Source organism: Sinohyriopsis cumingii, chromosome 10 (assembly GCF_028554795.1).
Source record: "Sinohyriopsis cumingii isolate HCF-2022 chromosome 10, ASM2855479v2, whole genome shotgun sequence".
NCBI classification, from domain to species: domain Eukaryota; kingdom Metazoa; phylum Mollusca; class Bivalvia; order Unionida; family Unionidae; genus Sinohyriopsis; species Sinohyriopsis cumingii.
Genome location: NC_142970.1, coordinates 82,570,703 through 82,597,486, shown reverse-complemented (window position 1 = coordinate 82,597,486; position 26,784 = coordinate 82,570,703). Strand labels below are relative to the sequence as shown.

Here is a 26,784-nt window from a genome sequence, read left to right as displayed (position 1 = left end):
CAGTGATTGGTGTTTAAATATACAACAGCCAGATGTCGCGCATACATGATAGTTGAGACGAATACACAAGCCAATTCAGTAAGCTTTTGGAGGGATTTGCACAGAATCTGTAAGTATCAGCCTTCTTTTTATGATATCTATGCAACTTTACTTTTTTATAACCTGTATTCATAATTGGCTGAAATAATACGTCATATTCAGCATATTCTGCAAGCATCAGTGTAACTACGCCAAAATTTTGACCATCAAGTTGTTCACCGCCATTTTTTCCTAACCTGACTTGTGGCAGGAAAATCCGATGGAAAAACGGGTATGCGGGGGGGGGGGGGAAGGAGAGGGTGCAGAACAATTCGAAGGTTGTAGTTTAGTTCAAACTTCACAAAAATCCGTACGCTTCTGATCGCCTTAGTAATTACGTAAATATTCACGATATTGACACGAAGAAGCATTATGGTTAATACATTTGTTGAAATGCCATTTGTTCAGCGGCGGATAGATTTACCAAAATACACCCAAATACTGCCCAAATATACCATGGGACCGTCCATTTAGTACGTACGCATGGAGTGGGGAGGGAGGTAACCCAAGTGCATACTCTTGCGTATGGGGGAGGGGTCTACTGATAATCTACGTACGCATGGGAAACTGGGGGGGGGGGTGATAATACGTAACCTGTTCTACTGAGAGTCAGCATTGGAATATTAGCGGACACTAGGCAAACTTTTTAAAGTTATGCAGCATATTTCTTTGATGCAGCCAGACATTTAACGTCGGTGGACTATCTGTTTTATTACACATTACTGTTTTTAATCCTTGGTCGTTTCAAGAGGGGATTAATACCTTGTCAAACTATTCTGCACGTCGGGTAATTCTGCGCAACGATATGTTGATTATATAAACATTGGATCTCATGTTATTTTGGGTCAAAAATACATTTTGTGTCAAGAATGAACAATCGTACTTTAATTAAGAAAAGTGATATTCATAAAGTGTACACATATATACCACATTTCGACTCAAAATGCATATGAAAATGTGATTTCTGAATGCCAACATGAAGACCCACTCCATGACCTTGAACCTGTAACCCATAAAATCCTTTTTACTATGTATCTTTTAGAATCATGCAAATAAATACATTATTATAAAGATTTTTTAATGTACTAAATGGATGTCCCCCTGCCCAAATATACCCAAATATTGTCCAGAACCAAACACATGATTCATTTTCAACTAATAAGGTTTTTAAATTCATTGCAAAGTTAAGTTCTGGGTTAAACTGAAATACGTTAAATTACTAAAGCAATTAGAAATTCCTTGTATGAAACTTAACGAACAACTGCAATTACCATTAGCTTGGAAATTATCGACAGAGTCCGGGACGACATACACGTCCCTAATTTGCATACTTAATTATAGATATCTGTATTTTAGAATGATATTAATTTGTATTTGTGGGCACACATTCAATATTTAGATACAATTAGCTGATGGCCTAGAGTTTGTCCTCCCCCTCCATGTTTTTTTGTTCGAAACATGCAAAGTCATTTATGTGTTCGCGTTCCCACCCTCTGATATTTATGTGTTTTTTTTTTTTCTTCGTAAAAAATCAAAAAGAAGTTTGAAAAGAAAATGTATTTATATGATTGATTTTGTTGTGATGGTTTCTCTTAATTTGCAACTTTCTTGGATGAGTGATTCTTTGAGGTTCCTGTATATACCGGCCCCTTATTTCCTCTTCTCTCAATACTTGATAGCTTTGTTTTGTAAAATTAATAACTTGTGTTTTCTACAATCACACATTGACATATTTGTATGTGGATAATTACATAAGATGATCCCTATTTCCAGTGATCGATCGATGTATATATATACATCGTTACCTTTGGCTTTAATCTTTGCATGCATTCATATGTATATAAAAGTACTGCCAGATATACCCAAATACTTCCGAAGACCTCCCAAAAAGTATATTTAAATGCTATTAAAACATGCCGATACTATCCAAATGCTCGAAAATGTATTTAAATATACACATATATACTCGGATATTTCTATTCTATCTCACAACTTCATTCTTTTTTCATAGGCCTGATAATTATTTCTTTATTTGCGTCAATTCAAGTTGTATTTTTTGCTGCTGAGTTTGTTCGGCAGTTTGTTTCATTCCATTTTATGAATCTCCGAAAATTTAAATAACTTGAATTTGTCCTAATTATTGTGTGCTAAATTTTAATGTTGGCCATTTCTAATACATAAAATAAACTCGTTAACTTGATTGATCAAGGGTGGACTTTACAAATGTTTCTGTTATTCAAATCGTCATGTAAAGTCATCTGATAATTGACAGTCATGGACTGAATTAATGACAGCGTCCATGGTTCTTTTGAGTTCTGTCATAACGGATAAGATATTGTACTGTGAAAGGCACTTTACTGAGCCCTTTTGGTAACTTTTGACGCTGTAAAGGTGATTACATCCATATACAAGTGTAAATGTAAAGTCAAATTAGAATTAAAATAAGGTTATGTTTTATATTTTATTAAAGAAGCGAAATACATTAAAATAGCAATTAGTTCCCAAATTCAGATGTATCTGTCATACAACTAGCAATAAAAGCAGTTACAACCGTAACTAATTTATTTCACAATGCATTAATTAATTAGGCACATGTACATGTTAGAAAATGTTTATTAACTATAGCAGCGGGGGGGACAGACTCTAATTGGTTCACCTATATTTCGACAAAATACGACTTCCTGGGGGATCACACAAATCGTTAAAAAAATCGATATTCAGAAGACAACTCCGTCTATACAAATTGGCTTACGCTGAATCGCTGATAGGTTTTTATTTCTTTGATGCAACTTAAGAAAAAATGCGCGATTCTTGGTACGCGTTGAGAGCGTCGCCCTCCCTCCTGCTCAATTAAAATTTTTATCTAACCCGATTCGATACCGTGTTCGAGGATCGTGTAAATTTATTGTTATGAATCCGGATGGGTTTGTTTTAGCACGACTAAAGACATTTCTAAACTTATTTATGTCCATGCCACCGCTGCACCAGGTCTGATGAATATTTCGTAACGTGTGAGTATCAACTCCGTTAAAGACAGTAAGAATATTACAGTTATCCCTGATCACTTTAGGAATTTGTGTATACCGCTGATTTACATAAATTACATCTGTGTTTTTGTGTCTACCTCTGGAAAATATCCTGGCGGGATTTGATAGTTGATCCATCATTACATCGTCGTACACAACTAAATTGTTAATTGACCCGTCAATATCATTGATACTTGGTGCTTCATTAATGTCAGTTATAAATTCAACAACATCATCTCAGTTTTCATTTAACAATTTTGCGCTTTCATTAAAATCTTTTATTACATCATAACAACGCTGATCGTCTACAGATGGAGCTACCAAATACAACTTATCCCACTTCATCCACTTCATTATTAAATTAAGTAATAACTCCGTCTTGCCACTTCCAGAGGGACCAATGATAATCATACGAATATAATTTGGTAACGCAGCAATATGCTTAACTGGTTCTCGTCGTTTTGTAGCAGAAAAGTCAGTGATCTCCAGTAGAATAATATAAAATAACAAGTGATTTAACAACCATTACAACAAAACATAATAGATCTGTGGTTAACGGGCAAGTGTGAACGATGCGATACAAAGAAATTTAAATGTACCTCCACTGACAAGTCAGGTGAAAAACCAAAGCCAAAGTCAAAGCCAAAATCAAGTTAAAAAAAAGCAACACGGGGGTGACATCGTAGCAAAATTAGCAAAATACCTGGGACTCCATGGGCTTAATACCCAGGAGAAAAACATCTTCCAGGTTATAATTACTGCGGTCCTGGAACCAGACTTAATATCAGACTTGATGACCAAGATCAACCAAAACCAGGTGAGTATCCGATAAACGCTATTGATATGGCGTGTCATGCTCATGATGTAGCTTATAAAAGTAAAGATCTGCAGGATAGACATCTCGCAGATGTGAAATTAATTCACGCATTAAATTTAATCACTGATAAATCTATCAACGAAAAATTAGCTAGTTGGTTAATACAATCCGCAATGAATGGTAAATTAGCGTTAGGTGCTGGTAATTAATTATAATGGAGTCGATTTATTATTCCCCAAGAGGATACTGGAGGGGTAGCGCAGCAATTAGTAAACTCGCTGAAGCAGCAAAAGTTACAAACGATACTGCTAAAAATGACTATCCAAACAGGCAATATGGCAAATTTACCAACCACCGCCTAAACAAATTCACTTTGCGCATTTCAATGTTAGTGTTCCTAATGAAGTTCATCAGGCTGATATATTATTTCTGCCACATGATACTATTAAAATCCGAAGACGTCAAATAACATATAAATACGCGTTAACTGTAGTTGATGTTGCAAGTAGATACAAAGATGCATAACCGTTGTCAACAAAGACATCAACTGAAGTAGCCAATGCTTTTGAACGAATTTATTAACGAAGACGTCTACAATGGCCACATCTCTTACAAGGTGATTCTGGCAAAGAATTTCAGGGTGCAGTATCATCGCTGATGAAGCAACATAATGTCAACATCAGACGAGGACATACTGAAATTCACCGTGATCAGGCAATTGTTGAGCGATTTAATCGAACACTTGCTGAGCGGTTATTTGGATATCTATACGCGAAGGAATTCATTCAGGACAAGAGATCACGCGAATGGGTTGCAAGATTACCAAGCGTGATAACTGCATTAAATAATGAAATTACTCGAACAACCAACATGAAATCTATTAAGGCAATTACCAAAAGACATATATCACATCGACGTGATTTTTCAGCGCAACCAATACTGGGTGATGTCACTGTGAGATATTTATATGAACCAGGTGAACTTGAAAAAGGTAAAAAAAGAGCGACTGGTCCTATCTGGAGCATCACGACACACAAGATATCTAACATAACTAGATCTACTGGTAGACCATCAATCTACAGGTTGGATGTGACTGCTCCTCAACGTGGATTCATACGTGAACAGTTACAAGTAATTCCCGAGGATACACAATTACCGCCTAGATCACTTAACTAGCACCCCTACGCCGGTTGCACTCAAAACAGGTCAGCATCACATTCTCGCGTATATGATCAAGACGATTATCCTTTCTATCTACGGTGAATTGTCTTGGATCGAATACTGCCACAACATTATACAATTACAGCTCGCACAGTGATTATTCTGCTGTAGTTTCAGTGTCATGATAAATTCAACATCAAGGTCAAAATCGCGATTATTTTTTTGTCACTCTGTTTGTAACCAGCTAATTTTTCTGATTATATCACTGTTGTTTTCATAATTAATTTCATCAGCCATTGACTCATCCAAGACATTCCTTCGCAGTTAAGATATTCTTCTGACTCTGGACACAGCCAAGTAAATTAAGTTTGACCACTAGATTCGATCATCAATGATCCAAACACCTGTATCAGAGATAGTCAGTCCTTAAAATGAATGAATCGTCATTGCGTATCCTAGCGTCCACGGAGATTTATCGGCGCGCAGTACATTTTCAACAACATTGACATCAACTACGACAATATCATTCAGCACAAGATTCTGCTTCCTCCCTGACTGTCCTGGTATATCAACGTCAATATTCTGTAACCGCGTATCAGCTGGTCTATAACATAATGACACTGGCAGTGTTGGAAATTTTGTTTTGTGTAATTGAAATAACTGTTGTTGAAATGTGTCTCTGACTATCTTTCTACTTACCACTATCAAATCGTTTGGTCTCCACGTTTTCCAGAAGTCGTTCAAGGAAGTTTCTGAAATTATTTCAAGCATAATTTCACACTGAATTTTATTCGGTTGAAATCTGATTAATGTTTTAAATTCCTTTAATTTTGCATCGAGAGATCTATGATCATCAGTCACTACTTTATAATAATCAACACAATTCTTCAACCAATCGTGTGGGGATGGTCCAACAAACGGAGGTGGCTGACCGTGATCGCCGCACATTATCACAGCTGTTTTTTGTTTGTTAATCTCTCTGGCAAGTCTGTGTGTTGGTGTTAGACAATCATATCTGAATTCTGTATAAATAATTCAATCACTCGATTTGTCTTACCAGAGCCACCCGCCCCGTTAAAATAAACGGTTTTGTGTCTAGATACTGGATCATACACAGATGGTGCATTCGACATTTCTGATAATTCTGATTTACAATAGCTATCTTTAACCGCAACATCTGCGGATTCACAATAACAATGTAACATTTCTTTTTTTAATCTCCATGAACTCCATGATTCATCATTGCTAGTGAAACGAGCCAGTAATTCTGAATGTCTTTTATCCATATAACATGAATCCGTTGCAACTCTAACTGCAGTGTCAGGACATCTATTTATGATCGATAGCAAATTTATAGAAACATAAACGAGCATCGAAAATCTTTAATGTGTGTAATGAGGTGATTCTCCATTGATGTAACTAACAATTGTGCCCAACCGTGTTCCGTCAGACAAGTAAACGTCTTCCCGATTAAAAAGTATATTTCTCGCCGAGGTATCATTAATTATAAAATCTAATTCAACATCATCCGTAATCAATCGTGAGTGATGCCGTTTATGGTCATATGCACCATCCTGAGTAAATTTACCAGTTATTCTTCTACCGAGATCCTTTGACGTTTTTTCACTGTTGCTGAGTTCAATCTTAAGAATATTAGGAGCATCATTAACAATGACATCCGCGGACAGGTCCGGATATTCCCGCGAATATTCTTCGATGACTTCATCGAGACTGATACGCTCCGGTGTTGGTAACCAAACCGAAGTCTGCGGCCGATATGATACAACTGCTTCACTGACAACCAACAATATCAATAATTTACTGTCAAGCATATATCGTAATAACACTATTGGCGCCCAACGTTTCACCGAGAAGTGTCTGCCGAACCAAACATAGCAGCAAGGATGAAGATTCATTAGTGAATTCAGACGACGTTACACGAGCAAATCCTGTCAGATCAAAATCAGGTAATGGACCATTAACTGATACTCTTACCATCTCATGACAAGGATGACCAAATCTTTTAAAATATCTGGCGCCCTCGCCGATCCCAAGAAAACTTCCTGGATAACACGCGGTCATATCTACGGAAATCATCACTCCGATTATATACTCGGTGTTCCACAAACCGCCGTGTCCGTATTCGATACAACTATCCTGGACATCTTCAAGGAACTCAGCGTGTGTTGGTCTCCATGACGCGACTGTAAAACAATTGGTTATTAATTGTTCAGTATTTTCTGAACATCTCTGCGAGTTTTCTCATTTTTTGTGGAGAGATTCTTTACGATATAATTCGCCGTTAGGTCTTACAAATTGATCATATTCGCCATCTTCGGAACTTTTAAGCAGCCACACTGACACGGGTTCGTTTTCGCTTATCCGGCTGATAGCATCAAACATTCCACTCCAAAAACTCTCTGAGGAGTAATATCTCACAACACGATTTCGTGGAAATATTGTTACCGCGGAGGTCCAAGCGTGAGCGTTATGGTCAATAATTTCAATTGGCGCCCCTCTTGATTTACTATCTAATTCATATAAAAACTCCTATTAACGTTTTTACTATCATTGGAAATTTTAATTTACTTGATAAATCAGCGACATCGTTTATTGACGCTCCTGTATCCTTAACCGATTCAGCCCATTTATTTATTTTTTCACGTCGCAGATCAGTTAGACAGTTTCCACGATTCGCATTTTTAAAATGCTCCATTACTCGCTCGGCTACACATTTCAGCTTTGAAAATCTCATCGGGTAAGATCATTAATGTTAGGTATATCATTTAGCTGATTGATTCCATAAATGACCGCGGTCACAAGATACACTCGAGCGTAATATGGTTTATCAATCCCAGTTAACATTCCTGGTTTGGAATCTTTACTTAACAGAACGGTTTTTCCATTAGCAAGGACAGGGTCACGTTTGTCACGGATAATCCACGTATCGGAATCTGCTTGCACAATAAACTTTATTCTGAAATGATATTTCTGATTGAGGTAATCGATGATTGTTTTCGCTCGTGCATCACTCATTGTAGCACCAATGACGTTGTCAACGCTGACTTCGTTAGTGTCGCGTATAATTTTGAATGTAGACCACACGTGAGATGCTCCATCATTACGAAATTCTTCTTTGGCATCTCGGATAATATCAAAATCTAGAAGCTTTCCGGGGCTTGATTGCAGATAATCTCTCAAACGCATCCATATTATATTTAAGACAAACATTTGAATGAGAAATTATATATATATATATATATATATATATATATATATATATATATATATATATATATATATATATATATATATATATATATATATATATATATATATATATATATATATATATATATATATATATATATATATATATATATATATATATATATATATATATATATATATATATATATATATAATGCATCAAACCAATCAGTGCAGGTGGCTTAAAGTGAGATCTGCAACTCCTTGTAATAACTCCTGTAGAAAAGAATTCTGCGGGGAACATTCCCAAAGTGTTCGGAAAGGGAGTTTGGGACCAATACCGTGTCTGCGATGTGGTGATGGGGTCAGGGATAAAACACAATTATGCGCAAGTTGCGGGGGAAAAGATATCGTGAACTTAAGCGATATTATAACAAACAAAATAACAATGATGCGCTGAAATGTGAGCGCGATTATATAACTAGGTTTCAGACAAATTATAAATTAGACAAATGACATTATTATTGTATAATGGATCAAGAATTTGTCCGACATCCTGTCATCAAGAATTACGAAGCGAATCGTAATGGTGATATTAGAAATTGCAGGTCAAAATAACAGTTGGTGCTGTTAATAATGCTGGTATCGTATGTTCAACGTTGGGAATAAAAGAACATATTACAATCACAGGTTTGTATTCGAATGTTTCTTTGGAGAGATTAAAGACGGCCTTGTGATCGATCATATTGACGGACAAAAACTTAATAATTTATCTAACCTACAAGCTATCACACAACGCGAGAATGTTGCACGTGGAATAGCTGGTCGGTTTAAGAGCATTGGGAAGAGAGCGGTTCAATCTTTAAATATATCGACCGGTGAAAAGAAAAATTTTCAGTCAATGAACGCGGCTGGCAAGTATTTCGGTATTAACCAGTGTTCAGTCCAACGTGTTGCAGAAAATATTACCAAATCAACTTTTTCATCCAAGTTTATTAGCTGGATTTCGTTTTGCTATGTAGATGCAGATAACGGAATCGTGGAAGAAGGTTGAAAAAAATTATCAGATTGTGAGTTAAAACCCTGGGAAATGAAGTCTGGTACCTGGAAATGAAATTGAAAGTAGATGTCAGTCTGGTTGCACTGACAGTAAAAAATATTTTTTTACCTACATCAATCTGAATTGTATCAATCTGATTTTTTTTACCTACATGAATCTGACCAGCATCAGTCTGATTTTTTGTTACCTACATCAATCAATCTGACCTGCATCTGATGATTTATTTTCATTTGTATCAATCTGACCTGCATCTCATGAGTTATCTTCATTTGTATCAATCTGACCTGCATCTGATGAGTTAAATAATATTTTCTTAAGCCGATCAAATTTAATGCAGGAATGCGCGTAATCTAAAATCTGATCTCTGTCACATGTGATCACACAATTCATCTAAGTGTTCCTGCGTTAATAAAAAGTCTTCATTACCGAATACATCAATAACCAAATCAACTGTGCTGACCGGGGACTGCATAAACACCTCTTTGATGTAGTTTTCAAGTGTTTGCTTGTCGTATATAAATATTTTTACGTGCTGGTACATTATATAATACTCATTTGATTAATTAGAAATCAGGGTTTGTCAGGAAAAATAAATTTCTTAATCTGAGCGACAGTAAAAAAAAATATCCACGCTGACTGCCAGGATTTTTTTAATGAGATTTTTAGGATCGAAATCCTTAGGATAAAAGTCTTAAGACAAAATCCTTGACCATCTTTAGGATGAGATCTTTACGATAGCAAATCCGTACGATTTCACAAGTAGATTTATATGTAGCTTTTCATGCCTTAAATCCAGAAGGTGGCCAGATTGGTCTGTTAGTTTGAAATTTATTCTTGATAACAGTGGATTATAACACCTTAAATAAACCGGATTGGTCGGCTCTTGCACAATCAGATATCCAGGTGGTATATCTTTCGGGGTAAATGAATCTAGAACAAATCCTTGCTGGGCTTGATTTGATACTGTCGTGTCTGTGTGCTGTAGCTGCCATCGATGACAATCATACACAAGACTGACCGCGACCACAGGGGTTATATTTACGATTTCCGGGGATACATGTCGGCCTGTCCCTTCTTAGTCATTGTTGTGCCGGAGAATAGTTGCTGGTGGCAGTGGGGTTTTTTTCGTACTGTGCAAGTATATCAGGAAAGAACTCATCAATGAGTTTGGTGGTGGATTTTTTTAATTCGTCTGCGTTATACAGGGGAAATTTATAATTCGGTAGATCTGCTTCTGTTATTTTATATGCAGTTAAAAACTGTTGTTTACTCCATCCCACTGCTGTTTGTATAATAGCTTGATGAACGGTTTCCATGTCGAATACAAGTTGATTTAATATTTAAATTTGCTTAATAATTTCATTTTTTGCCGACGACGTGTCAAGGAGATACTCAGTAAATAATTGACGTATTTTTTTTTTTGTTACGTCTCATACTCGCGGCTAATATCCTCTAGAGTAATTTTGATATCTTGCACGAGATACGGTCACTGCGGCGATCCATAATACCACCCCAACGTTGAGCATCACCCGAAGTAATATGAAATCTGCTATTATCTGGTTTAATATTTACACCTTTCCATAACGGATTATTTTCATATTTTGGAATATAACTATGATACGATCTTTTGTTGGAGATAAAATCAGACTTTTTAGGTTCTGGTGGTATCGATGGTGCTTCAGGTGGAATTTCAGGCCATCCTAAAACTGTTCTGATCGAACTCTGATATATATCCACGGCGTGGTCTGGGGTGCTTATTTCGATCGCATAAGACAGGGTTGGTTCATGAACGGTTATTTTTTTATCTTGGATTCTTTTCCTGTGATATTTTTTATTCGACGTTGTAATTCCTCATCGATTTCTTCGATTTGATAAGACCCGGTTGGTATCCCCATAACGTTTAAGTCGGGAGTGCCATCTGGTCGGTTTTTATTTGCAAACACAAACGAATTATTCGTTGGTAATCCACCAAATGATTTTAATCTGATATTAGGCCAACTGTAATATACTTGTAATTGTGCTAGTGCGATTTCTTTTACGGGAATCGCAGTTGGAAAATTAATACTAAATTCAGCGTTAATCGAGCTTACCGTTATCGAAGTTCTTTTGGGGATTGTATTTTCGACTATCTGTTGAAGTAATTCTGTCATTACCTATTTTTGTTGTTTTTAATTGGCGTGTGTATTCTTCGTATATCTTAACCATTAACGCGAATTCGGAATCTGATATTGTTTCGTCGTTGAGGCTTGATGATATCAACGACGATAATTTTGAGTATGCGGCTGTTGCTTTGTTTTGTTGTATGATATAATCGTGCAATTTTGTGCTCGTGCATGAGGATATTTTTTCGCGATGATATTAAAAAACCCTGCGATGGCAGTTGATGAAGAGACGCATATTGTTACTGCGATTGTTACTGGCGTTAGCGCTGATAATACTACTCCGGTGGATGCAACTAACGCGGATACTGAGTATACTAACGCATTCAGGATGACTACTCGTCGTTTATATTTTTTTACTTTTACTTTTAGGTTGTATTTGTCGATGAGGGTTATGAACTCTGATTGCCATTCGCGTACTTGATCGTATCTATATTATTGCGCATCTAATGTTGTCGTTGACGCTGTTGTCCTTAACTCCGTTATGAGCGCCTTTTATTATCTTGCGCAGTAACCAATTGAGGTGTTTCAGCTACAAATTCCAAACACCGCCAATAAGATGTTGCGTTTAATGTCTTATCGGCTGCTTCCAGTATAAACTCTTCTTAGGTTCCGCTATTTATTATTACAGTCACAACCCCGGAAAACCTGTCACTGGAATGTCGCCAGGGATATGTTGTGAAAATCTCAAATTTTGCAGCACTGAACACAGAAAACCTGTACACGCCAGTGGCTGTTCCGGTGTATTTGATAGTATTATTTTGTTTAGATCATGTTGCGAACGGAGATGATACCGTGTAGACTATGTTGATAAAATGCCCAGCGGTAACTCCAGGTGGAATTTTAATCAAACTGGTTTTGTTAACGATATCAGGAATCCCACTTACGATATCTTGCTGTGTTTTTTTGAGTGTGTCAATGTTGGTTTTGATATCAGAAAGATTTATGTCAACGGTGTGCGGAGCGCCGAAGAATTCATCTGCGGTATCATTAATTTTTTTGAAAGTTTCTACGAAGCCTTGAAAACGTGTTTACGTGAACGTCATACTCGGCCCTCAGCGTGGATAATTTACTATCTACGGTGTCGACATATAATTTGTTTGCGGTGTCGTTGTCAAATTTTGGAGTTGTTACAGCTACTATTTTGTTCCCGTTCACGTTGAGTTCACCATCATTGTGTCACCAGTGTTTTTTTAACGATTTGATAATGACGCTTTTAGGGTTGCGAAATGCGCGTCAACATATTGTTTGTTTGAGGCATCTTCCGGGAATGTTGGATTTAATAACACTGTTATCTTGTTTCCGTTCATGCTGAGTTGACCTGTCATTGTTTCACCGGTATTATTTAAGCGATTCGCTACAACTTTTTTCATCTCGTCTCTGATGGTTGTAAACGATACACATGAATCTCTGATTTTTCCGCTGTCAGTAAACAGAGGAACGTTGTCCTGGACAGCTCCAAGAACCCTGAGAACTATGTCACTCAATTTGATATTACTAGTTTTTAGCTTGCCATGTCGGTCTTGAAAAAAAACAACCTCATCTGAGTCTATCCCGGATAACGATAAAAGATTGTAAATTTCATCTTTGGTCGGATATTTTGATAAATCTACATCATCGCGTCTTTCTTTTTTTTGCTTCGATGAAAGATCTTCCGTAAATATCTACCATTATTCTTTAAGGATTGTTTAAAATGTTAAATCGACCCGCGGTATACTCGTGCACGACTTTGTGAGGCGGTTTGGTTGATTTTGATATCGCGTCAAGAACATTAATTACTTCACGGCCACATATTGTTGTATCAGTTAGCGTTTGTGTTGGTAGCGTTGAATACCAGACTGGAATGGGAATTGGAATACTTCGTGCGTATTTGAGGAATTCAACTGGCGGTACTAACCCATACGAATCGAAATAGATAATTCCACGTGGATCGATTTCGTAAGCAACCCAATGAGTTCCAGGGCGTTCGCTGTTATCGAGATTAATAATTCCAGTTTCTGGATTATTCAGTTGTTGTGGTAATTGATCTCGCATAAAAACAACTCTGAATTTTTTTATTTTAAGTTGTTTAGCAACATCGAGCAAATCAAAATTTGACATCGGTGCGTGCAATACCTCGTATTGTGTTAAAACCGTTTTGGGTACCATGAAGGTGGAGTTCCTGGAAGTCTTAGAACCGCTCCTTGTTGTTGTATCCTTTTCCAGTTGATTTCTTTAATGCCATTTCAGCAGCTGTCCCAACAGCTCCTAACGCGATTGCTTTTGCGACAGCTGGGGCAGCAGCAGCTATCAGCACTGGTATTGCTGCGAGAAGTGAAAATATTTCGCCGGTTTTAACCATATCCTTGATAGCTTTTGGATCAAAATCAAGTTGATCTCCGGTTTTTGCTTGCTTTGCTTTATTGAAATGTTTTTGTTGGGTTTTAGTCAGCGCTAACTTATTTGGGCCACCAGTAGCGATTTGATCATTTTTTTTAGTGTTATCGTTGCACCACACAAACGCGTTCTTTGATTGTAATTGTTTCGCCTGGCCAGGAGTCAAAGTAACATTAACTTGACTATATTACATTTTATAATAAACGCGATTGATCTAATTGTCTACATATTTTCCATTGGTGCATCAATAACTCTCATTCGTCCGCCAACACCTTCAAGTAACATTGTTATATCACTTAGTATGACCGCAAATGCTCTAGCGCCTCCAGGAACTTCCGGTGGACCAACTACTCTTACTGCTACTCGAGCTAAGCGAGCCCGAACGGTTATATCAACGACAGATTTTCTGAATAAATCCAAATGTTCCAACGAAAAGTAATAGATCGGATACAACGTTGTAAAATCACGCTGACATATTTGCAACCAAGTGTCAACGTTTTGATCACGCCCATCATAAGACATCAATCGCTAATATGCACGCACAACATCATTGGGTTCAAAATCCAGATTTATGTCTTCAGCGGGCTCTTGATGTCCATTTATTCTTAACGAAACCTCAGAAACTCCAAATGTGTCAAATATCATTGGACTTTCTTCTTGTCTATTTATTCTATAATTTCCCTGAAACGCGATAAATATATGTCGTGGCGCTGATAACCCCTGTTGTGATCTTATTTGCCACGTGAACAACCCAGGAACATTAACAGAAGTGCTATCTGTTGTCATTGTATGCCATGACAATATTGATTTTCCACCCTGATTCATAAAAGCAAATAGTCGTTGTTCTTCAGTGACCGATGGAGTCATTGTTGGCATCCACAGGGATAGTTTTGATAACACTACCTTACCAGAATCAATCCCATCAGCTCGCCATATTGCATCATTGTCAGAGGTTTTTCTGACGAGTACAGCTGAATGCTTAGCACCAGATATAACCTTTCGGACATCTCTACAAAATCAAAAAATATGAGATAGTGGAATCGCGCATGAAAACTCTTCATTGTCGTTTAACATCATTCGAATTGCAGCAAAACACAAGTTGAAATTTTCGTTCATTGATGCAACTGCATCCCCAGCCGCATTCATCGTTACATTTCTGTTTTCTGGATGATTAGTTGTGTCCTTTACAAACATCATTGTTGGACCAGCCGATCTTGTGTAGTCATCGGAATATCTTGCAAGACCAAGTAATGTCGTGGCAACGTCGAAGTTTTCCAAACACGATTCAATATCTTTTCCATCAATCGAGTATGTGGCTCTGCTAAATAGCGCCATTATGCCGTTATTAACAAAACCAATACGATCACCTATTCCATATCCAGTAGCATCCGCTTTTACGATTCTACCTACGACTTCAATATTAGCTTCACTGGGCAGAAAATATCTACTTGGATCATGAACTTGAAATTCAATTCTCCCCTGCGCGTTAGGTGCTTTGCATCATAGGAATAATATTGATAATCGCGTAAGGATTCATCTTTTCTAACTGGCTTATCTATATCCAATGCTACGTTGGATACACGTTGAAACATCTTATTGTAATTATGTTGATTTAAATCATCGTCTAACATAAAGACCACTTCCTGCTATTAAACTCGAAGTTATACTTTCTTATATTTCTTTTGGAGAAGGGCACACCAACCTGTTGATTTATAAGTGCTGCTAGTTTTTGATTGGCAGCCTGATTTATTACTTTACTTACATCCGCAGGCATAACCTCTGTGCTTTGTAATTTTACTGGTTGCTGCCGAACCGTTTTTCGCCGTCGTAATAATTGCATTATTCTGTCTTTGATTGACAAAAACGCCTTACCAGCAACATCACTAATCGCGCCAGGAGCTTTCTCGCGAATAATATCAATAGTTGTTGCCGCTACATGTAAATGTTTTGCAATTGGCCCAGCCTTTGGAGCTATTGTTGTAAACAATCCCTGAATAACATTTCCAAATCCATCTCCGTTATACGCACTGTAGACAGGAAATCGCGAATTTACCACCCTAACTCGTTCGGGCATGTGATGAGAGTCATGTATGATCATCTTATCTAATTATTATTTATCTAATCGCTGTAATCGTCAACGAGCTCATCAATAAATTCTTGGTAAATATCAATCTCAATGATACTGCCTTGAAATAATCGTTGATAAATAGCATCCGCTTCATTAATGATTTCAGGAGAATTATTTCCAGATCGTTTACCTCCTATGAGAATCTCCAGTCGTTCTACGTCAGAAAGAACACTGTTAGGACAGGAAATAAAACCACTTCCTGAAAACCCATCGAGTCGGGCAATGCTTCTCTTCTCCGTGACCAAAGTTTCCGCGCTGGCGGTGTTTCAGCCCTCTTTAGTCGATTAACTTGACGAATAAAATCATCATATTCCTCCTTATATTCTTTACCGATCCGTGAAATATCTTTAGACTCACGAAATACTCTTGCGTTCCACTCGTGTTCTGGAGTGTTATGAAATTGTGGTTTCAGTAACTGACTTTTTGGTTGATATCTCGGCGCCGCAAACCTAACAGGATCCTTTGATATTTCCTCGTAACCTTTCTGAGTTAAATATCTAGTTTTTATTTCTGGTTTAAGTTTATGGACACTATTTAAAACATCATCGATTTCGACTCGTGTTTGATTAGCAGCCTCTACAGCTTCAGCAATTTGGGTCGGCAGGGTTTTGACAACATCTTGCGACGCCTCCGTAACCCACGCAGTATTTTTTTTTTTTTTTATAATTGAAGAATACCCTCCTTGTCAGCTTCGATATCCCCTACAATATCCGTCACAATTTTATTGGTATCTTTTGTAATGGGTTTAAATAACTGTTCTGCACCTTCTGTAAACTCAACTTGCGCTTCTTGTCTTGCTCGAAGTTTTTCTTTGACAGCATCTCTTAGCGGTATATATTTTTTAATTCCTTCTAGCCGCACTCGAGCTAATCTAGTAGTATACGCTTCTTCAACATTAGCCATTATTTGTCATAACAATGTTTTAATTCATAGCAGCAGGGAGGGCGACGCTCTCAACGTGTCACCGACAATCGCGCATTTTTTCTTAAGTTGCATTAAAGCGATTCAGTGTAAGCCAATTTGTCATCGACGGAGTTGTCTTCTGATTATCGCATTATTTTAACAATATTTGTGATACCCCAGGAAGTCGTATTTTGTCGAAATATAGGTGAACCAATTAGAGTATGTTCGCCCCCCCCCCCCCCCGCTGCTACTATCGGTGCTTTATATCTTGACTGTTCAGCTCTTGGTCTTTTCCGTTGGCCCAGCCTTTGCAGGGCTCGAATATTGAAAAATATACTACTCCTGCCAAATCTTTACTAGTCCTGTTCATAAAACAATGTCACACAGCTTTCATGAACATTTACTAATTCAGTTTTAAAGTTCGACCAACCCGCAACAAAACTGGATGTTTTCTGTGTTTGTTTTTGCGAATTGCGTACACCAGTTACACCACATAAAGTTCCTTTATCCGTCATAATTCAGCGATTCCCTATCTTTTGTCCATTTCTTATTGAAATCTTCCATTACGCTTTTCCCTATCATAATAATCATTCCTCATCATTCTCATTCAACTTTTTCTTTTGTTCCAGTGGCTGAACATTTACTATCAAATGCCACATTTTGCCTGTCTTATAAGGAGGGAATTGTGCCTTGTTTTGAAATACGAGATGTTATAATATAGCTGACGTGAATTATTTAAAGCAAGAAAAGGAATGGCACAGCGTCCTTTATATAAGACAGTCAGAGGAAGAAACATGTTTCAAAACATGTGTCTTTGCCCCCTCCCACAATTAAATGGCCACTCCTTAACAAAGAATTAACTTAGCGGATGTTCTGCATTATCAAAACAGTGGCTATTGTACACACTGTTATAAAATATTAACATCAGAAGATAGTGTTAGTTTCAGCATGGAAAAGGTGTGTTCCCATCAAACGAAGCCATCTGACACTCGGCGTGTTGTATTTAACAGCTCCAAGTACGGTATCATAAGTCGTAAGTTTAGTAATTGTTCCTAAATAATCGAACCTCAATGTATTGTTGAAATTAATAATAAGGCGGAAAATTTTCAAACCTTAGATGCCCATGCTCAGAGATTTTAATTCCCAACAAATGTATGGCATTCTGATTGGATATCTCCATGTCTATTCAATTATTGTTTCATTCTTGTAAGGAAAAAATATAAAAACTATTCTTATCATCATAGAAAAAGTAGTTGCATGGAAAGGATGTGTCAATAACGTAATCGTAATAAATTGATCTAATTCTAAGTTCTTATAATTATTTCGATGGAAATGTAAAATATGTAGTTTCCTGTTTGTGACTGTTGGAGCGGTTGGATAGCGAGAAAACAAAAACCTTAAACAAAAAAATGTGCAAACTAATTTCTTTGAATAGTTTATGCCGTGTTCTTTTGTGTGGTATACCGCTTTGTAGTTTGTTCCTGTGTTGAGTGAATAAAGTGTGATACCATGTCATTTTTTTTATTTAATTCGTTATCAGATTAATTAGGATCCGGCAGTTTGTTTCGGTCGCTTGCACTTGTATGTTCCATCTGATGAATGGGCATAGCTGGATTCAGTTACTGTGGCAATCGGAGCAGCAAGAAATTTCTTGAAATTGTTTTCCTTCTCCGTTACACTCTTTGAGTGCCAGGTTTGTGTGTCCAAAAGAAATGAAAGAGACTGACCAAAAAGCCCGTAGTTGCCAGCACCATTCAAAGCTCGACATATGTTTATCATCTGCGTTTTTTAAACGGAAAACAATCTGTCTGCAAGTTCTGGAAGCTTTAGCTGTTTCCACTCAGTGGTTGTTTTAAGAGATTGTTCAGGGACTCTGCATTGTTATTGGTCCATAACTTAGAAATGATATTTGCTTTTTATGTTTGGTAAACATGTTTTAACATTTTACCTTTGAAATGTGTTTCATAACATGTTTTAAATCTTGGATATTTATCAAAATATACACAGAGGTTGTCTTCTTGCTTTGAAAACTCGAGGTTTCCTTTACTAATAACTAAGATGTCCTTGTCTTCACTGAAGATTGTATTTAATCTTCTCATTGCTTAACAGTTCACAGGCAGGCCTATGCGTATCGAGTCGACTAGGAAACAGGTGTTCTATTTATAGTGCGCTTCACTTTGTAACTATGCTCTATGAGGTCAAGGGTTAAAGAATTTATTATTGCTTTCTCATCATCGGTTCCAAATGTCAAGTTTTTTTAGTCTAGTTTTTCTCTAACATGTGAAAAGAAATGGTGATAAGTATGCCGCTCACCATCCCAGTGAAGACAAAGAGGTCCTAGAAAAATTGGATACTGGTAGATTTTCCGCTAACCACACTTCTGTTCTATTCTAATAACACATTGTTGTTTCAAACACTTTACCAAGATTAAACGTTCTGTCGATGCCGATCACACTGCCTTCCTCCACTGAACAGGTTTTATTCAAGTCTAATATTTGATCGTCAGTGTACAAAATTATAACTGGTTGTTTTCCTTTCATCATTGTAATTCCCTGGATGAAATGGTTGTCATGTAGCTTTCCGATTATTGTCAATATCTCGTCCGCAGTATTGTTTCCATGCACCCTCTGGGGTATTTTCTTTTTGTTTTCTCTGTGGATTTTTTCCTGGAGTTGGCGACCTGATTTAGTGGTCATGAAACTGTCACCATCAGCCGTCTTGCTGACCACTTCCGTTGCCTTGATTCTCCCCAACTTTTAATATCCCATTTGCTGGATACGTGGACCTCTTCTTGTGTATATGATTCACCACTTTTTGTTTCCGTGTGGATGATTTGAATTTGAATTTACACCGAAATACTCAATCACTGCAAGGGTTTTTAAATGGCTAAACCATATGGGTGCTTCAGTTACAGTAGTAGCTCTCTTCCTGTAGCTCCCGTCATCTTATAGCTTAGTGTAGTAGCGATGAAGAGTTAATATATCTGTGGGTTGAGGATCAATTGAAACATATGTTACCTTTTTTTACATGATCTTTTTCAGGCAAAAGTGACCATTTTTCTTGAATTTTTAAAAAAATTGGTTGTGATTTAGAACCCTTCGATATGAATGGTTCATAATTCTCCATAATCAAATCAGACGGATTTATTAGACCCAACCAATGTATTGCTTTCAATACATGACCGTGACCTTGACCTCTTAGAAATAAAAGCATTTGAAATAGGTCTGTCTTGATTCTGATGCCTATTTTTTAATTTGTTGCAATCAGAAAACGTGTCCTTTTTTCTTGCAATCGGTACACGTAGGAAGAGACAAGGATCTTGAATCAAGCTTCACCGAAGTTTGATTTTTAGAAGTTGTGCCAGTTTGGGTTTTAGAAGGGCTTGTATTAGGCCAAAATAATTTTCTGCCGAGAGACTGTTGGGTAGAATTCTTATTTACAAAAGGAACTTTATGAGTTAAAGAATGCTCATCAGCAGCACTAGCAGGATTTTCCAAGGTTTCAATCTGATGCTCATTAAGATAAGACTTAATGTCACTATGGACACAGCTTTTGAAATCTTCAAGTAATACAAGTTGTTTGAGACTTTCATAATCTCGTTCAACTTTCTTGGCTAAGCACCATCTATCAAATAATTGATCTTTTTCCCTAGCAAATTTGACATGAGTTTGTCCAGCTTCTTTTCTATAGTTTCTGAATTTTTGCCGATAAGCTTCAGGGACTAACTCAGAACCCGTTAGGATGCATTCTTTAACTACATCAAGGTCAACACTTTGGTGAACTGACAGTGAATTATAAATATCACTAGCCTTACCAGTGAGTAGACATTGTAATAAACCAGTCCAATGCTCCCTTGGCCATTTCAGTTTTTTCAGCAACATTTTCAAAATGAATCAAATATTTGTCTGCTTCTCTTTCCCAGAAAGGGGACACTAACCTAATGTTCTTTGCAAGATCAAAACTTAAATTTGGATTTGAAGTATGAATGCGCTTACCACTTGCCAGTTCCATTTCTTTTATTCTTAAATTGATATTCCCTCTCTTTCCCTTATTCTTCCTTATCTAATTGCATTTGCATTTGTTCATTTTGTAATTGCATTTGTTTTTCTTTTTCTCTTTCCTGTCTCTCTCTCTCACTTTCATATTGTAACTGCATTTCTCTTTGTTTTTCTTTTTCTTCTGCTTGTAAATACATTTGCTCTTTCTCTTTTTCCAATTTCATTTGTTCTTTTTCTTTTTCTAATTGCAACTGCGTTTGCATTTGTTTTCTCTTTCTTCTTTCTGAAGCTCCAGCTTCCTCAACTTCAATTCCATCTTGTATTTTAATTATAATTCCTTCATTTTTGTGTCAGAGTCTGATACAGGCTTACTGACTGAAACCATAACACTTTCAGCCAAAACATTCTTTTTTACCAAATACTGAACCAAAATATTTCTTATTTCCTGTTTCGTTAAGGAAGCCTTTACTTCAGAAAGATCGTATTTTCTGGCAAGTTGAGTCAAATCATCTTTGTTGAAAAGATCTAATTGTTCCTCTGTAGGATTTGAAAGAACGATTTTCACACTTTTGATGCCATTTCAGAAAAGCTTGTCGATCTCAATAAAGATTTCTTTTTAAAAAAAGTAAAAGCCAGGGGAATTAAAATTTCAAAAAACAATGTTTTCTGAAATATTTTAGCCAAAATACAAATATTTCGGATGAGCTACCCAATTCTTTGTTACATGTTTTCGCTCAAATAAACAGTAACACAGAAAAAGTGAAAATAACAAGCTCTTTTTTAAAATTCAACAAATAATTTTCTAATCTGGAAAATTCTGTAAAAATAAAAGAAGAGAAGAACTTACGGTTTCAAGAATCAAATAAAAAAATAATCTAAGAATAATCCACAAATTAGATTGCAAAAGTCCTAGCAATAAATGTTCTAATAATTTCAAATTCGAATCCTGATGTAAAATCGACGATGGATGACATATGCTGCAGTCAGTACTGTGCTTATCTACAGTTCCTTGTAGAAATATAAATGATGGCACTCCATGTTGGAAATCCAAATTAAGTTTGTAAGCAGTGTCTTTCCAAAGTTTATGTGTGAGCACTCCTCTAAATATTTATAGAGAATAAAGAATTAATCCTTTTGAAATCCAAATGAACTGAAGAATTATTATAGCTTAAATCTGGCTACAACAAATTAACTTGACGCCAGTGAGAAAACCCCAAAACGGAAAAATCTGTCTCAAAACAAAGATTATATTGTATCATAAGACGCAGTTTCGAAATTCCCCCAAGTTGTGAAATGAGAAGAGGGTTTCATATGATCATGTTTATATCACATACACAGAATATGGCCTTGATTAGACCAATAATTTTATTCCCAGAATAAAAATTTAAAAAAAAAACCCACGTAGTTCCATCATGACCCTGATAAAAACCAATCATTTCAAAATGACATGGAACTTTGTTTACTAATTCTGAACCCAGGTCAGAATTTAGATCAACATCTGTTGTTTATAAACTAACAGTCAAGGTCAAACAATGTTCTGAAAAAGTATCATCTCTAGTGAATAAATTTACAGTACCATAGCATGTAAGAAAAATAAAATCTTTAAACTGACAAACAAACATTATATATATATATATATATATATATATATATATATATATATATATATATATATATATATATATATATATTAAATCAGATATATGTAACACTGACTCTCAACATTGTGAGTGTGTTCGGCAAATATATAATCCCCTTATTTATTATTCCACCAGATATCATAATATTTTAAGATAGTATTCCCGATATGCGTCACAGCCATGCCATTCATTGCTTTAAGCAACCTAGGTACAGGAGTCTTGTCCAGGGACAAAAATGCTTGTAAGTATGAGAAATAATGAAATACCATGTTGTCTCCCTTGATCTATTGCATTCACAGTAATTCCATTTATCATAATCATCAATAATAGTTGGTTAATAAAAATGTCTTATGCCTCAGTGCTAGACATCGCTATAAACTGCCACACTGCAGAGAAGTCAGCTTATTTTGTGCATCACTGATATGGTTTTCTTTATAATATGTGGTCAGGTGTAAAGTCTTTCAGTACTGCTTAATCCAAATGTAAGAAATTATGTCAAACATTGAAAGGTTTACAGATTTTGAGCAAATGTTTTCTAGTTAGTACATCATCGTCCATGAAAACGTTGCCTACATGGTTAGCATACCAGTATACCGTTGAACATATTCCATACAAAACATGAGATCTTAAAGTCAGTAGGTGAATAATAATTGTTACAGCAAACACATGTTGGTTCAGATTAAATAATTTCAATTAATTTATGTGATATTTATTTATGCATTTTACTTACTTTATTTATTTAAAATATATTATTAATTATTCTTTCAGACTGTTGCTTTTCAAAAGATAACTGTAACCGTTGAAAATGAAGTTGAACCAGATGTTCTTAAAGACTGATTAATGTGAGATAGGTAAGTCATCTATAATAGTTTGTAGATGAAAGTTTTGTTTATACATTGCATTCACCTATATGCCAGGATGTTAAATGTTATGATTTCCATATTTCCAAGGAACCTTTCGTGAAGAATGCAATTTAATTATTACCTATATTGTAACGTCTCTCAGGATATTTTAAAAAATATTTATATGTTTTAGAAAACATTATATCCGAGTCGAATTTAAATGATTTTGGAAGAACAATGTCAAAGACATTCTAGAGTTGTACATAAATCCTTTGCCATTGAATTGAGACCTTTATGGCTATTAATTTAATGTACCCGCCGTGTGCACAATTTTGCCCTCCGATATATGAAAATATGATTAAATAATTGTTTTCTTTTAATATCTCATAAAAAGAAAAGACATTTTTATCAATTAAACTTAGTACGTTGCATCAGCTAAAGTTTATTATTAATACCTTTACATACAATTATTCATATGTCTAACATAATGTTTACAATGTTTAAAAAAGAAATTTTGGAATTTATTCCTGATGATCGCTTGATTAGCAGTCAAACACAAATATAGAGATTCTGATTAGATGTAAAGTTTCGTTTCATTTATTCTGATTTTAGAACTCAAAGAAGTCCATTTCTCACCTCTTTAATGTGTAATACTCCTCTCGGATCAAACTCTTTAGCATGAAAACAGTTGTTAAAACAATGTCCGCATTCACATTGCAGTGCTTTGCAAAGGTCTTATGAAATTTGCAAGTAACTCAATAAACTTAAAATCACAACAAATGACTCGTACATAACATTCATGCTTGTTAAATAATCACACATTTTACTTCCGGGAACTGACATAATTATCATTTTTGTCTCTACATTGACATTAGTATAACATATTAAAGGAAAGAATTAACAGGCTGAGTAGTAAGGGTTTCCATGTGTGTAATAATCGCCAGTAGCAATTTCATATTAATTAAATTAAATATAACAACATACAAATGCACAGGATGCACTAATCGAGTAAAGCAAAGTGGATTGGTTGAACTGTCAGTTATGTGCCACTTTAATGCAACTTACCATTAACAAATTTATTTTAAATTAAGTACAGTGCTACATAATGCTAATGGTGCTCCCTTAAAATAGGAGTTTTTCGTTTGTGTCAATTTTGTGCCCGTTTTGCAGTAGTTATTTTTCTGAACGGTCTGCACGTCACAGCAAACTATAAAAATGGTACCAGTCTTTCACAATCTGACATATCTAAGCATCTAATCTGTCATTTGTACCATGGTCTTAGTGGCTAAAACATGAATAATCCATTTGCTTTTGTTACATTTATGATATATTTGCTTTCAACCCAGCCATATATATATAGTTCTTATAGCAATTTTATAAGAGTGACCATTTTCTGTATTTTTTAAAGCAAATGAGATGCCACTAGATATACGAAAGGCAATGACAAAATCACAATTACTGTTGTAAAAGTTTGCACATTTCAACTGTATGTTCCAGTGCAAAGAAAGTAACAACTTTCAGATGAAAAATCACTTGGTCCACGAGTCACCGTGTACTGTCACTATAAATCACATGCCGGCTCTCTTTTGTTTTGTGAGATGTTCAAATAGACAAAATGCCAAATCTACGATGGACATTTTTATTGTCATGGTATTTGAATTGAATGACCTAAGGCATGCATATACTTTAAACATGTACTGGACAGCTGATTAACATATTTCAACCCATGGTCACACGCAAGAGATGTGGTACCTTAAAGCAATGTTCGTAACAGTTTCAAACGTTTTATTTACCTTGGTAGGTACTTGCAATACAAATGCCATGGCAGTGATTCTCATAAGATTGCCACATGGGGTGGTCTGTATTAGATAAGAAACGTATCAGTAATATCTAAATACTGCATGTGAATTTTGACAATAACGCTCACATATAATTAGGAAGTATCCGATTATGGTTCACAAGCTTTAATTGTCATAAACACAAACAATTTAGAGTGTTAAATCTGCATGTTGTAATTCTCCAAAATGACACACATTGATGCTTAAGGCATCTCATCTGTATTTAAAGAACCTCACTAATATGGACATTAAACCATTTCACTGAGATGTAATTATATGGGCATTAAAATACATACTTCTGAGAGATTTTTTTCCTCCAATAACTTTATTTACTGTGTAAAAGAATCCCTGAGAAGACGCAACAAACAACTGCAGAAACTCTGAGAATAAGTAACGGATCTAAATATATCGAATATTATGTAATCTGAATTTACTGACACAAATCAGGCGAAATACAAATTATAAACTCTGTTGAAAGCAATAGTGTTATATGTGGTTTATTTTCTTTAATATTTATAAACGCTTATTTGTCTTATCCTACAGCAAAGAACTGTCGATAGTTCTCACTGAGGTTAGTGATATATTGTGATTATATATAGTCAAGATGTTTCGGATCAGGGAGTGAAATCCCATCAGCACTAAATAATTTTATGTTTTTTGTCTTTTGCAAAATTTATTTCAGCCTATGTACAAATATATGTTGCATCCAGCAGAATATGAATGCATTGTCTTATAAGGATTCAATGTTGAATTCGATTTCTATTTTTATTTTTCTAATTTGTTTGGACATTTTTTAAAACTTGAGTAATATCTGGCATTATATAAAGAGTTTAGGTAAATATATCGATCATAGAAAAAATAAAGAAATACAGGAATCCACAACAAAAGCAACAAATAAACCCGTGCAGGTTGATGTTCAACAAGTTCATATCGAGTAGTCACCATGAATACATTCTACAATACAAATATTGATGGATACGTAGATTCAGGCATACGTATAACGATGTTGGAAGATTCTCGTCTATGGGAACAAATTTTATATACAGACAAATATACATAAGTGTATAGCCATATATTGCACGTTGACTGTTAAGAAGACATTTAATTATACTTTTATAGAGGACACACTTATAACAAATAAAGTTGTAATAATATATATGTGATATTAAGTATAACATAGTATAACATTACTGTTTTTTACTTCCTCTTTTTCGTGATAGCCTACACAAAACAGTGGGTAAGTGTAAGATCACTACATTTTGTACTACGGTATCTAAAAGCTGTTCAGGTTCAAGAACATTAAAGAAAATCGGATATCTTTGTGCAATAACATTGTCTTGTGCGTAAGAAAAGACACAATGGAAATCTGAAAAAAACGTGTATAAAAGAGTGAAATAACACGGATAATATGTTGTATGTTGTAGAAAGCTTAGACTAGAATCAGAGATAAGATTAAGTTGACAAACAAATTATGACAATAGAGTTTTCAGGATGTTTCCTTTTATGTAACAATATTAATGTGTTCAGGCCTTTTCATTATATTTCTTC

General features: G+C 35.7%; 1 long non-coding RNA gene across 1 annotated transcript; it reads left to right on the top strand.

Annotated features, from left to right (window-relative positions):
- On the top strand, positions 1-26,474 carry LOC149790479 (uncharacterized). Its single transcript, XR_016423619.1, has 3 exons — positions 1-109; positions 23,325-23,407; positions 26,457-26,474. It is a non-coding gene; the product is annotated as an uncharacterized LOC149790479 (long non-coding RNA).
- Positions 26,475-26,784: the final 310 nt, after the last annotated feature.